Source organism: Equus asinus, chromosome X, assembly GCF_041296235.1.
Source record: "Equus asinus isolate D_3611 breed Donkey chromosome X, EquAss-T2T_v2, whole genome shotgun sequence".
NCBI lineage: Eukaryota > Metazoa > Chordata > Mammalia > Perissodactyla > Equidae > Equus > Equus asinus.
In genome coordinates, this window is record NC_091820.1 from 134,884,779 (window position 1) to 134,897,457 (window position 12,679).

Genomic DNA, 12,679 nt, shown 5'->3' on the forward strand with positions numbered 1-12,679 from the left:
TAAAGTTGTTTCTCTTACTTAAGGCAGGATGTTAGAAAAAGTCAGCTATTTGAGCTTGTGAGTCTTATAGATTCAAATATGTGTGAATTTATTGCAGTTGCATGAATCTTGGTGTTCACGCCATAAATCATTGCCTATTCAAAATTATGGAGTCATAACTTAAGGTCAAAAGGAAGACTCGTAAAACATACTGTAGTGCCAATATGAGGTGTTCACACAAAGTAGGTCAATACTAATAGTATCACTTGCTTTACTCTTAGCAGTAAACTGTGTGAATTTTACTTACATTCATTCTTATTGATGCATTCAGTGAGTTTCTGTAGCTTAGTAAAATTGAGTGAGAGGATATCTGTGGTATTATTTTAACAAGGTGTTAGTTTTAAGGGCATTTGGTCTGTTCTTGTTATTTAGCTCCTTCTGTGTTATATTTATATCACTACTACTCGGCTTATGATTTGTAGTCCTTTTAAAACTACCTTACCAATTACCTGTTAACAATTTCTATTTTTCTGCAGTTCATCTAGAATTGAAAATGTCATGTTAAATAACTTTATGGTAACTTTTAAATTAACTCTTATTTTTTCAGCATTCATCACTATTTGTATATGTCATTCAATCTTTTCTTTAAATATACCTGGTTAAATGTTTCTTTTTCTTTTTTAAATGTTTCTTTTTCTTTTTTGTCTTGCAGTAATTATTTAATTAGGGAAAGTGCTTGATAACTATGCTGAATTCTCTTTCTTGAATGCTTTTTCCAAAAGCATGCATTCCAAAGGAGAATCAGGTGGTGAAGGCCTGCAAGGATGACCTGCAAGATCTTAACCAGAGTGCATGTTTGGCACACAAATGCTGTTATTCTCTCGGGACCAGTAACTTCAGTTGTTTTGCCCCATTGAAAGATAGTAAGTTCATCCTCTTACATTTATTATATTTCTATTTTTAAAAATCAAGAAATAAGTCACAATTGCATAAGTTTATATTTGGATCTCCCAGCTTAACACTTAAAGGGGACTCCCAGCCCTAGAGCAATATTGTCCCAAAAGGTCCTGAGGTGGTCCGGTCTTTATTTGTGAGCAGTTTCTGCTTAGCCCTTAGATGTGATACATTTTGCTTTAGTCACTCTCTGTCTTGTCCTAAAGATTCCAGGCTATATGAGATGTAACCCTCAATACCTGGCAGAAGATACCTCTTGGTCATGCCTTAGCTTACTTTCCTCTTCCCACCTTCTTTTCTTGAATAGAATTCTTCCCATTTATCTTGTCTTCAACATCTCAGTATGCAACAGTAGACTTGAATGTTTCTTGTTAAGGTCTGTTTATTAGTTTCTCCTTGTTCTATTGTTTTTGAATTAGGTTCTTCTCTTAAGATTTTTTTTTCTTTATGAAGTTTTGAGAACTAGACCATCTGTTTTTGTTCCTTCATTTGGATAGTGGGCATATATTACCAGTTTGGTCCCATGATGGATGTATTTGATATGATTAAACACTAACAAATACTACAAAAAGGATGCATGCAAAACAATGTCTTAGGTTAATATAGTCCCTATTCAATTTACAGCTCTTTGTTGAATATCTAGTATTAATAATGGAAACTGAAACCTGATCATGAATATAGTATTGCACTTTTAACACTGTCACATGATGTTTATAATTCATTCATCAGTTTAGTCTTTATATTATGTGTGAAGAGACATTTGGTTCTTGTAGAGGGAAAAATTGAACCATGACTTACAATTCCCCAATCATATTAGAATGTGTTTCCGAATGAGTAGAAGAATAAAATATGCTTATTTACCTGCAAATTCTTGATTTCTTGTTTAATTTAATGTTTTATAATTTGGAAGTAAACATTTAAGAAGCCGTTCCTTCATCAAGTTAACTAGTCATAGATTAATTCACTCCTCGAGTGCTCTAAGGTGTGTAGCACATGGCAAAAGAAAAAACAGGCTTAGGCCTGTATATTTCTTAAGAAATATACAATACGAGTTGTAATAATCTGTTAGCAAAAACAGTAGGATCATTTTCTTAAGGCTTTCATTCCTGGGGGCCATGTATTTAAAGTGTAGTCTTTAGTTATATTTCAAGAACACTTCATAAACTCCTACTACTTATAGAGCAGCAAGGATATTTACCTGTCATATAAGAATACCTCCATATTTTACTTTATTAACTGATAGTTTTTTTATAATGACTTTATGAAAGAACTCAGATTTGCTTCTCTTGCTTAAGTCATAAAAGTAACAGGATATAATTAAACCAACAGAGCCAACACAGATGTTGCGGATGTTTGGGCTTGGTGTGATCAGCATGATCATCCTGGGATGTCTGCCCATTTATTGCTGCTCTCTTTGCCGGAGGAGGTAGGCAAACATAAACTTTTATTTGCTGGTTGCTGAGTATACTTGGATTTTTCTGTGTAGACACGTTTATTCATATGCTCCAGAAACACAGGGATTATGTTTGGGTCCTTTTTGTTTAAAAGAGGGTATCTCAGGAAAAATGTAAAAGTACAGTTACCATAATATTTTTAAAAGACATGTTTTATTTTTCTATAAATTTAAGGCATCCTCTTGCATAGTCTGTACATTCCCTCATCAAGCAAAATCTCAATTGGAAGGAAAAATAAATCAGTGAGCTGGGGGTGCATGAAGTGTAGCTGATTATTGACTACAACTCAAGGGATTCCCAGAAGTTTTAGTCTCCATCTAGTATATGGTCATCTACCATCAGGTCTTCTTTTTTTTGAGGAAGATTAGCCCTGAGAAAAACCACTGGAGTAGTTTTCAGCATCACAGCAACGCACCGCCACCACAGTATGACAACCAGCAGATGGGTGCTGTGGTTCCCTGATCGGGAAATGAACCCAGGCTGTGGCAGAGCACTGAATCTTAACCACTAGACCACCAGGGCTGGCTTGTCCTAACTCTAGAGCAGGTGTCAGTTTCAGCTTGCTGCTTAGCTGAATTTCCAGGAACAACGGATGGTTAAGGGTGGATGGGGCACTGTCAGCTTTTCCTGGTAAGCTGATTTTAGAAGGAAGGGGAATAATTGTGTTAGAATGAAGATTCTATCCTTGATACCAAACAAGGCGCTTATATGGAGACCAAAGTGTGCTAAACTCCCCTTTTTGGGAGCAAGATCTCTCTTTAGCACTATCCTTTTAACTCATTTCCTGTTCTTCATTTCAAAGAATAAAGAGAGAGATAAAATATTATAGTAGGTAAAATAAATGGCCTCATAAGAGGAAAATAGATTCAGCAGTAAAATCAGTATATAGTCATTTGAAAAAGAAAAGAAGCCAAACACAGTTGCTTGTCTAAATCAGAGGGGCTAAAAGCCAAATGCAGATCGGCAGTAACAGTGTCTGGGCCTCTTTGTTGGAAGAAGTCTTGAGGCTTTGGAAGATGCTCTTCAGCTCCTCCTCCTGCTGGGTCCTGTCCTATATATTAAGTATACATTCCTTCAGGAAAATGCTGTTATAGCTCTCCTCTCTGCCTTCAGTCATAAGAAAAAAGAAATGATGTTTTGACATTTCCAGCTCCTGCAGTTTGGACAGTTCCTTTTATTACAGATCACCTAAGGAGCTAACAACTAGCAAGGGCTGGAGGGATGAAAAATGAGAAGTAATATGAGCAGGTGGGAGAAATGAAACCAGTTTAGATGAAGAGGATAATCACTTTCCAGAGCCAAATATATTTCATTCTTTTGGTGCCTAGTTCATGCTTTCCATAATTGACCATATTCAGTCACTATTTGCTTGTGCTAGGTATTGTGGAGGGTATAGAGACATCTAAGACCATAGGCCCGACTTTTAAGGAGCTTAAATCTACCTTAAAATATATCCCAAGCATGACATATTAAATAACAATATAAGGTGAAATATAATTAGGGCTACAATGAGCAGTGGCAATAACTTACAAAAGTTCTGAGGCAATGGACGTCAAGATGGTTGAGAGAGAGCAGGGTCAGCTCCACTGTGGAGGTGCTATTTGAGCTTAGTTTTGAAGGGAGGACAACATTTGGGTTAGGTGCAGAGGGGGCCCTTCCACAGAATTCATTATATCTCGATGGGGTTTCCTTGCTATAGACCCCTTAACTGCTTGTCATTTCTAAGCAGAACTGGCTGAAATGCCACCTGGAATAATCTATAACTGAACCTCTAGTTTACTTCTACTCGACTTGAACTCAGGTGTGTTATGAATCAGGTACACTGAGAACCAGCTTGAACTGGTTGCACGTATACAAAAGGGAGCAGAGAGCATTAGTAAAAAGCTTTCTAAGAATTTGCTACTACTAATAGCCTTAGTAACTCACGTATAAGATGTGTTTTGAAATTCATTACGTCCTCAAGGTTATGTAAGATTTATTTGTATTCTCATTAATAGGGATCAGAAGGCTCATTAGGTTTAAGTGTCACTGGTAGGCTTAAGACTTACATAGAGCTGAAGGAAGAAAAAGATCAGGTGGATAGGGACAAAAGGAAGCAGGGTAGGGGCTCTCGGGGAAGAGAAGGAAAGGCGGGTGGCTGAATTATGCCCATTACAGTAATAGAGTGCTAATAACAGTAGTCTGAAGTGCCAAATTCAGTGTCTAATCTTTATTGGTTTTTAGATAAAGTTTAATCTGTATGCGTATGCCAGTTAAACATCTGTGTGTTATATAGTGATAGGATACTTGAGTGTGTACATAGCTTTGGTAAGGTGGAAAATTCAAACATTATAATACCATGCCTATTAAACTCAGATGAAGTGCATTTTCATATTCTTTTTCTTCCTGTCAGATTGAATTTGTAACTCTGAATTAAGAAAAAATTCAGAACTCAGTCTGAAAATGACAAAACTATGTTTTCTTTCACTTAATAAAAAGCCATGCTTTTTTTAAGGTTGTAGATCATCTGATACACAGATGATGTAAATAGCACATCCCCCATACACTTTCAACGTTGCTACTTGCCAGATGGCTGTTACTGAAAATTTCTACATTTAGACAAATCTTGCTGCGTGATTCTCTGTATTATAATGTGGTTTTCATTATGCAGATAGTCTTAATACCACTTACTTTCTTAGAATGGGAAGTAAAGAATTGGGAATAAATGTGTCAAAAATTGCCTAAAAATCATCACCCATTGAATTTCAAAAATAGGCATTTACATTTTCAAATCCCCATGTTTGTGTTTCATTATACTGTACAGTATAATTAGTAATGTTATTTTGAAAAGCGTTATGCAGTAATTAGCCAACTGCTGAAAGGTTTGAAGTTCCTAGGATTATATACATAGGAATTCAGAGAAAGGAAATAAAATCTATAAATTTTAAAAGTATGGCTAGGCTCTAAGAACTTTGAGAAAATATGATCAGATGAGAATGTGAGCAAACTGGAACCCTGCTCTAACATGAGTCACTGTAGATTTGAAATTCACGTAGAACTGGTTCTTCTTGGACCCTGTTCAAGGTAATTTAGTTGCTGAACTAATAAGAGAACCTCATTATATGTGGATTATATGTCTGAGGTGTTCCCATTGCAAGGACTCCAAGGGCAGCATTTTAGAGAATTCTGGAATAGTCGATACGATTAAAAAGAACAGTTTGTTGCCAAGTAACTAATAACTTCATTGCAAAATGCAGTGACCTTTTTTCAGTTCCCATCCAACTTGACCTTTTTGTCACGTAGTACACTGTTGACTGCTCCTGTCTCGAATCTTTCCTTCCTTGGATTTTATTGTTCTTCTTACCATTCTGATCCATCTCAGTTTGCTTTTCTTTCTTCTCCCAGCTGTGGTTGTTTCCCAAAGCCTTATTCTCATCTACCGGAGAATATTAGAAGTTTGTAGCAGAAAGAACATTTAAAAAGACCTGAGTTCTAGTTCTGCCTTTGCCACCAGTTTTATGGTGAGCCTAACTTCTTTTGGTATTGCTTTTCTCATAATATTAGAGTAAATAATGAATTAAATAATTTCTAGGGTTCTTTCTGACCATAATATTCTGGGCGATTCTGCATGAATGATTCTTAAATCTGAATCCTGAAATCCTCACCTCTGCCTCTTCCATATTTCCAACCGCTCTCATGAATTAGATGTTCTGTCAGCACCTTAAATGCAACATGTGCAAAACTGAACTTATCTTCTTTGTCTCCCAAGTCGTTTCCCCTTGACACTTGTCCATTTCTGTCAGTGGTTTCATTGGTCTCCCAGGCTAGGAACCTTGGAATTATTTCTGACTGTTTACTTTCCTTTATCCTCAATATATAATCTGTTCTCTTAGTCACCCTGTCATTTTTTAGTTTCCTTTGGAATGAGTCTGGGATTTGTCTCTTCTCTCATTTTATAGTCACAGCTTAGTCCAGGCCTTGTATGCTGTCAGCTACTCTGCTGGGTAAGTGGTTTCAGGAGAGAAGCAAAAGGGAACCAAGATCTAGTAATCTTCAAGGGCTGCCATAACAATATCCCACAGACTGGATGGATTAACCAGTAGACATTTGTTTTCTCACAGTTCTGCAGGCCAGAAGTCCATGATCAAGATGCCAGCTAATTTGATTTCTGGTGAGGTCTCTCTTCCTAGCTTGCAGATAGGGATCTTTCTGCTGTGTACTCACATGGCCTTTCTTTGATGCAATGAAAGTGGGAAGAGAGAGAAAGAACAAGCTCCCTGGTGTCTCTTTTTATAGTGACTCTAGTTTTACCAACCGAGACCCCACCCTTATGACCTCATTTACCCTTAAATACTTCCTTAGAACCCCCATCTCCAAATATAGCCACACTGGGTGTTATGGCTTTAGTATATGGATTTTAGGGACACAAACATTCAGTCCATAACACAAGGCTAGCTAGCATCCAAAGGCAAAGGCAGGATTGGGAACTGAGGAAGGCATAATAATATGTCCAATCCAAAGAGTTCATACAAGAGAGATAATAACTGGAATGGGACTGCAAGTGGGATTTGGAAGATGGCTGGGAGTTGAGTCCTGGACAAGTTTCTTGGCACTTCAGTAGGAATGTATGGCTGTGCTCTTAGGAAGGAGGGAATTGAGTAAGGATGCTTGCTAGGCCGATTTGTACATATACCTGGGCTCCTAATCTGTTCCTTCTAATCCATCTTGTAATGTCCTGACAGACTTATCTTCTGAAAATACTATTAGTTCGTTTCATTATATCAATCAAGAACTTCTAATGTATTCAAGAATATCTGGATTCTAGGCCTTGTGCTAGGTGCTGTGAAGGACAAAAAAAGTGAAGCAGATCATGCTGTCTGCTCTCAAGGGACATATAGTCTAATAAGGGATCTGTACAAGTATCCAAGGTAAAAAGTCACACTCTATAGAAAAGGTACAGATAAAACAATAAGAATGTTTGTTTTTTTCCGGTTTATATAGTTTTCTCACATACATTGTCTTATTTGATCTCTAAAACAGAGAGGTATAGGGAGGCTTGACTTCTTGCTTAAGATTTACATAGTGGTAAGGCAAGGACTCCAATCTCTCTTCCGAGTTACTTGCTGTTTCTACTATAGGAAATAGGAAGAAAAAAATGTAGATAAAAACACAATGGCATCTTGTTACTGCAAGTCCACTCAAAGTGCTGTGGCTTTCAAAGTCATCTATACCGGACTCATTCTATAACTCCAATATTATTTCTTGTAACACTCTGTATCTTTTGCTCCAGCCAGGGTGCTATCTTTAGTTTTCTTGGCATACGCCAGGCTTTCTTCTTACCTCTGTTCTTTTGCCCATGTTGCTCCCAGGCCTTGAGATTGTTCTTCTTCATCCTCTTCACTTATTTGAATTCTTTCTAAATTGCAACTGCCTCAACTCTTCCATGAAGTGTTTTGCAACTGCTCCAGGTCCCAATATTTTCTCTTTTCTCAGGACCTCTTTCTGCACTTGTATTCTTTCTAACACATAATTATCCTTTGTTTCCTGTTGTTAGTTTTCTTTCTCTGGTTAAATTGTAACTTTCATAAGGACAAGGGACCAAGCTTCATATTTCTTTGAGTCCAGGACTGTGTTTCCCAAAATGGAGTCCCTGACCATTATCATCATCATCCCTGGGAGCATGTAAGAAATGCATGTTCTCAGCCCCCACCCCACCTACTGAATCAGAAACTCTGGGCTTAGAGCCCAGCAATTGGTGTTTTAACAAGCACAACAAGTGATTCTCATGTACACTCAGGTTTGGGAACCACTAGTGTCTAGGCCGTGTAGTAGGCAATTCGATATATAATGATTGAAATAATCTAGTTAGTCATTTCTCTGGATTTTCTGACTATCTTTGTGACTGCCAATGATAAGTTAAACTTATACAATTTTCTATGTATAAAATTGATGTTATGTTCTTTAAATTATCTTAAAGAATTTATGTTTATATTAATGAATTAGAGATTGTTAAGAAACATGAAAAAATCAGCCCACTAGACCAGTATTTCTCAAACTCTGGTCTGTAGATGGCTTCTATGGAAGTAATCTTGGGAATATTTGACAATACAGATTCTTGGGCTGTACCCAAGCGATTCTAATTTAGTAAGTCTGGGTCTTTGTCTCCTGCCAATCTCTGCTTACTTCTACTTGGACTTATTTCAGTGTGATATAATTATCAGCCTTATATCTGTCTTCTCTTCTAAATTTTAAGCTCCTTGAGGGCAGGTCCCATGTCTTATTCATCTTTATGTCTCTAGTATTTAGAATAGTATTTATTTCATAAACGAGCTATTGTGTCAGTCCGTGAATGAATATGGGGTAACTTGGTCTGTACATTTCAAGTGTGAGTATGCTGGCCACAATATATGACATTTTATATGAAAAGAAGAAAATCACTTCTAGGACACTAGACAAATCATTTCAACCCTTTTTCCCCTTAGGCATTCTCATTATATATTGGGTGGCATATCTAACTTTGCATCTCAGAATGTTAGAAGGCTGAGCCTAAAACCAAGTCCTCTGCAGCCTAGAGCAGTGCACTGGCTTTTGAAAGTAATAAGGCTGTGTTACATTTTTCTTTGTTAATTGAGGTGCAGTGTACACTATTACATTTAAAATAAAATCTATGGGTAAAGAAAACAGTCATTTTAATTGTTTAAAGTAAGATATATTGAAGTCACAGCATTAGAAAATATGTCCTTCATTTCTTATCTAAAATTCTGAAATTCAGAAAGTTCTGCAAACCTAAAGCTTTTTTCCTAACTCATTTGGCAACAGAACTGAACCTGACCTGACACTCTTTCTAGTCATTATTTAATGCTTATAGTAAGTATTCATTTATTTTGTTGCAGAAATATTGCTGTTTGCTTATGAGATGCTACCCCAGACCCCATGACAGTATCATGTAATATTCAGTATGTCATGCCATATTACCTTTCTAAAATCCGAAATATTCTGCATTCTGAAACACATCTGGCCCCAAGGGACTGAGAACTATGTAGTTGTTTCAGTTATTATTTTTTTTGAGACTGCAGTTAAAAAACACCGTGACATAAAGAGGCCATAGGTAAATCATATAAATATATTTTTGGCCTTCACCCACTATTTCATTTATGCCTGGAGATCTTTTTATGATTAATTGAGAAAAAGGTGTTTATTTGCTCCACATCTGTCTTACCTAGTAGAGCTCAGTGACAACTCAGTAATGCAGTTTTAGGGGAGAAAAGTGAGTATTACCTTCAAAGTCATCATTTGAAAGGCAGGCTTGTCTATCTCTGGGCCCCACATGCTCAGAATCTGGTTGCTCAGTATAGCTAAGTAGCACTGTCAGGGGTCAGGTGTCCTCTTCTGTGGTAGGTGTGCTACCTAGCATTGAGCTGAGGATAGGAATATGTATCTGTCACCTATTCATCATATTGAATGCAAATCTTTCTTTCTTTCTCTTTGGTTTCCATCTTTACCTCTGCCTTGAGCATTTCTATGTTTTTCTCCTTGGCTTGTGTTTAGGTCTTTAGAAAGTGAAAGCTCTATAAACATAAAAATCAACTAACATTTCCTGAACACCCATTGGGTACCAGGCCCTGTGGAGTATAAAAAGTTAAGAGGTAAATTTTTAGCCTGAAGTTATTTCCAAGCTCAGAGGGAAAAAAGAGACAGGTGAGCATAGTGGATAGAGATTGAACTTTAGACTTAGGCAGATTTGGATTTGAATCCTGGCTTCACTACTGAGTAGTCTGGAGGCTTTGGGAAAGTTGCTTTCCTCCTCAGTGCCTCAGTTTCCCCATCTGAAAAATGGAAATGATAGAAATAGTACCTGCCTCATCAAGTCATCATGAAGACTAAATGAGATCATGTACGTGAAGTGCTTATATCCAGGCCTTGACACATAGGAAGTCTATCATGATTGTCGTTATTAGTCATTATTAGCTAATGCTGCAATGTGGTCTAATGGAAAGAGTCTATACTTTAGAGTCAGACAGACCTAGGTACAAATGCCAGCATCTCCGTTTACTGGCTATGTATGACCTTGAGTGAGTTATCTTACCTTTCTAAGCCCCAATTTAATCATTTGCAAAATAGGAAACACAATATCCACCTTTTAGGATGGTTGTGAGAATTAAATGAGATAAAGTATGTAAAGCACCTGGCCAAGTTCTTGTCCTATGATAGGTTCTCAAGTGCCGCCCTTCACCCACTGTCCACGCAAATACAAGGAAGTACAGGATTGAATACCAAATGATGGTAATAGGGGAAGTCCAAAATTGTTAAATTGTAGATGCTAATATAATGTAAACTATTACTATTTAGTTTTGAAGTTCATAGGAGAGAGGTATCCCTATAGGCTAGGAGTGAAAGGGAAGGCTTCTTAGACAAGATAATAGAAGCTGGGTCTTAGGGTGGGTAACATTGATGTCAGCAGAGGGAAGTAAGACAGCACTCCTGTTGTGATGGATCAAATGATCAAAATGACTGTATATAGAGTGACAATAGTGATTACAGTAATAAATATGAGTGAGCCAGATGTAATACTTCCTATCAGATTTATTAAATCTTGTGAGTTAAACAATCAGGTGGAAATGTGTAAAGAGTTATGTAGGCAAATAACCTTTTCCTTCTAATTTACCATTGTTATTGTTCTATCACTGAAATAAGGTTTCACTTTGAACTTTTAATATTACAGCAAATGGACCAATCATTTACGAAGGAAAGTTAACAGAGTTTTAAAGGATTGGAAGAAAGAAAGAAACAGACTAAAGAAGGATACTGAAGTAGTAGGGGCAGTAATGGAAGATGAGAAAGGACTAGATGATGGCAAGGAGCAGGAGTCTAAAGGTAATTAACAATAAGGTATAAAGTTGGAGTATTTAATATTTGATTCTTGTTACCATCATCTTGGTTTGAGTGATGCTTATGTTTTACCCCACAAATGTTTGGACCACAGGAGTATCGGCTTCTGAAATGATATTATCACTAGGGATATTTGGATGGTAGGAAGGCGGACAAAAATGTGCCAAGTTGTTTGGGTACCACATTATTTGGTGTATGTAGTTCAGCCCTGCAGGGGAAACAAAGAAATGGAATCTGCCTACTCTGACTCTGAGGCTCTATGATAGACACCCTTGATAAATAATAATGGCCATAGTCCCCCATATGTGTTGACCACACTACATATCCAGGAGAGGGAGCATAGCCTCAGGAGTCTGACAGCTCTGTGATTGAATCCTGGATCCTAGCGGTTAATCTCAGCTACCTGCTCTCCAAACTTACACAATGCAGTATTAGAAGAGGTTGAGAGAGGGGATCCCAGAATCAAACACTAAGAACTCCCGGGCCTCACTTGCACAGGCTTACAGATACCCTAGCCTTGGCTTGAGCCTCTGCTTTTCAAAATAATTGTGAAGGGCTGAGCAAGAATAAAATGGTTGGTGAGAAAAGAGGTATACTTCAGAGTACTGGACTGGGAATCAGGAGATTCGGGCTATTAACTAGTGGTGTTTCCACGGGCAAGTAACTTAACCTTTCAGCTCCTCGATGCCATCAGCTGAGATTTTCTTGTGTAGCTTAAACAATAGAACGTCTGTGAAAATGCTTGAGAATTGCAATGCGTTACTCAAATTTAATGTGTTAATTTCTAGCCTCAGTTACAGAGAAGCAGAGATTAGAAGAGCAGACCATTGAACTTAGGCTCAGGAGACTCTGGCTTTAGTCCCAGTTCTGCCATTGTTTACAGTGGGGGCTTGGGAAAATCCCTTAATTGTCCTGGGCCTCAGTTCACCAAGCTGCAAAAGGAGAAGTTTGGACCAGATGAATAAGAAAAGTGACTTATCTCAGAAGAAACAAAAGAAAATCCTTATATAGTATTATATGTGTGTGTATATAGCATATTTCTTATATAAGGTGATACGTAAGTGTATATAATAATAATCATACATGTATATTATTATACGTACCTATGTATTACTTTGTGTAAGTTTAATGCAGTACATACATGTGCATATGTATGCATGCACACACACGCACACATATGTGACATTATAACTAGACAAACAAAACTTGATTTCTGTGGGCCATTCATTGGGGCATAGAAGTTAATTTTGTTATTCAGAAACTGTCATTGCAATGGTATTTGCTATAGTGTATTTTGTCTGTATGCCTCACAGTAAAATAAGATGATGATACACTGGCAAACTGAAAATACATGTTAGTCATAGCATTCAATATATAGGGTTTGAGAACTTTGTTGCAGTCATTTCCTTTTATTACAAAGTGTG

The 12,679-nt window shown here is 37.3% G+C and overlaps 1 long non-coding RNA gene across 1 annotated transcript; it reads left to right on the top strand.

Annotated features, from left to right (window-relative positions):
- The first annotated feature begins 761 nt into the window (after positions 1-761).
- On the top strand, positions 762-11,240 carry LOC139042754 (uncharacterized). Its single transcript, XR_011499870.1, has 3 exons — positions 762-902; positions 2,263-2,359; positions 11,089-11,240. It is a non-coding gene; the product is annotated as an uncharacterized lncRNA (long non-coding RNA).
- The last annotated feature ends 1,439 nt before the right edge of the window (positions 11,241-12,679 follow it).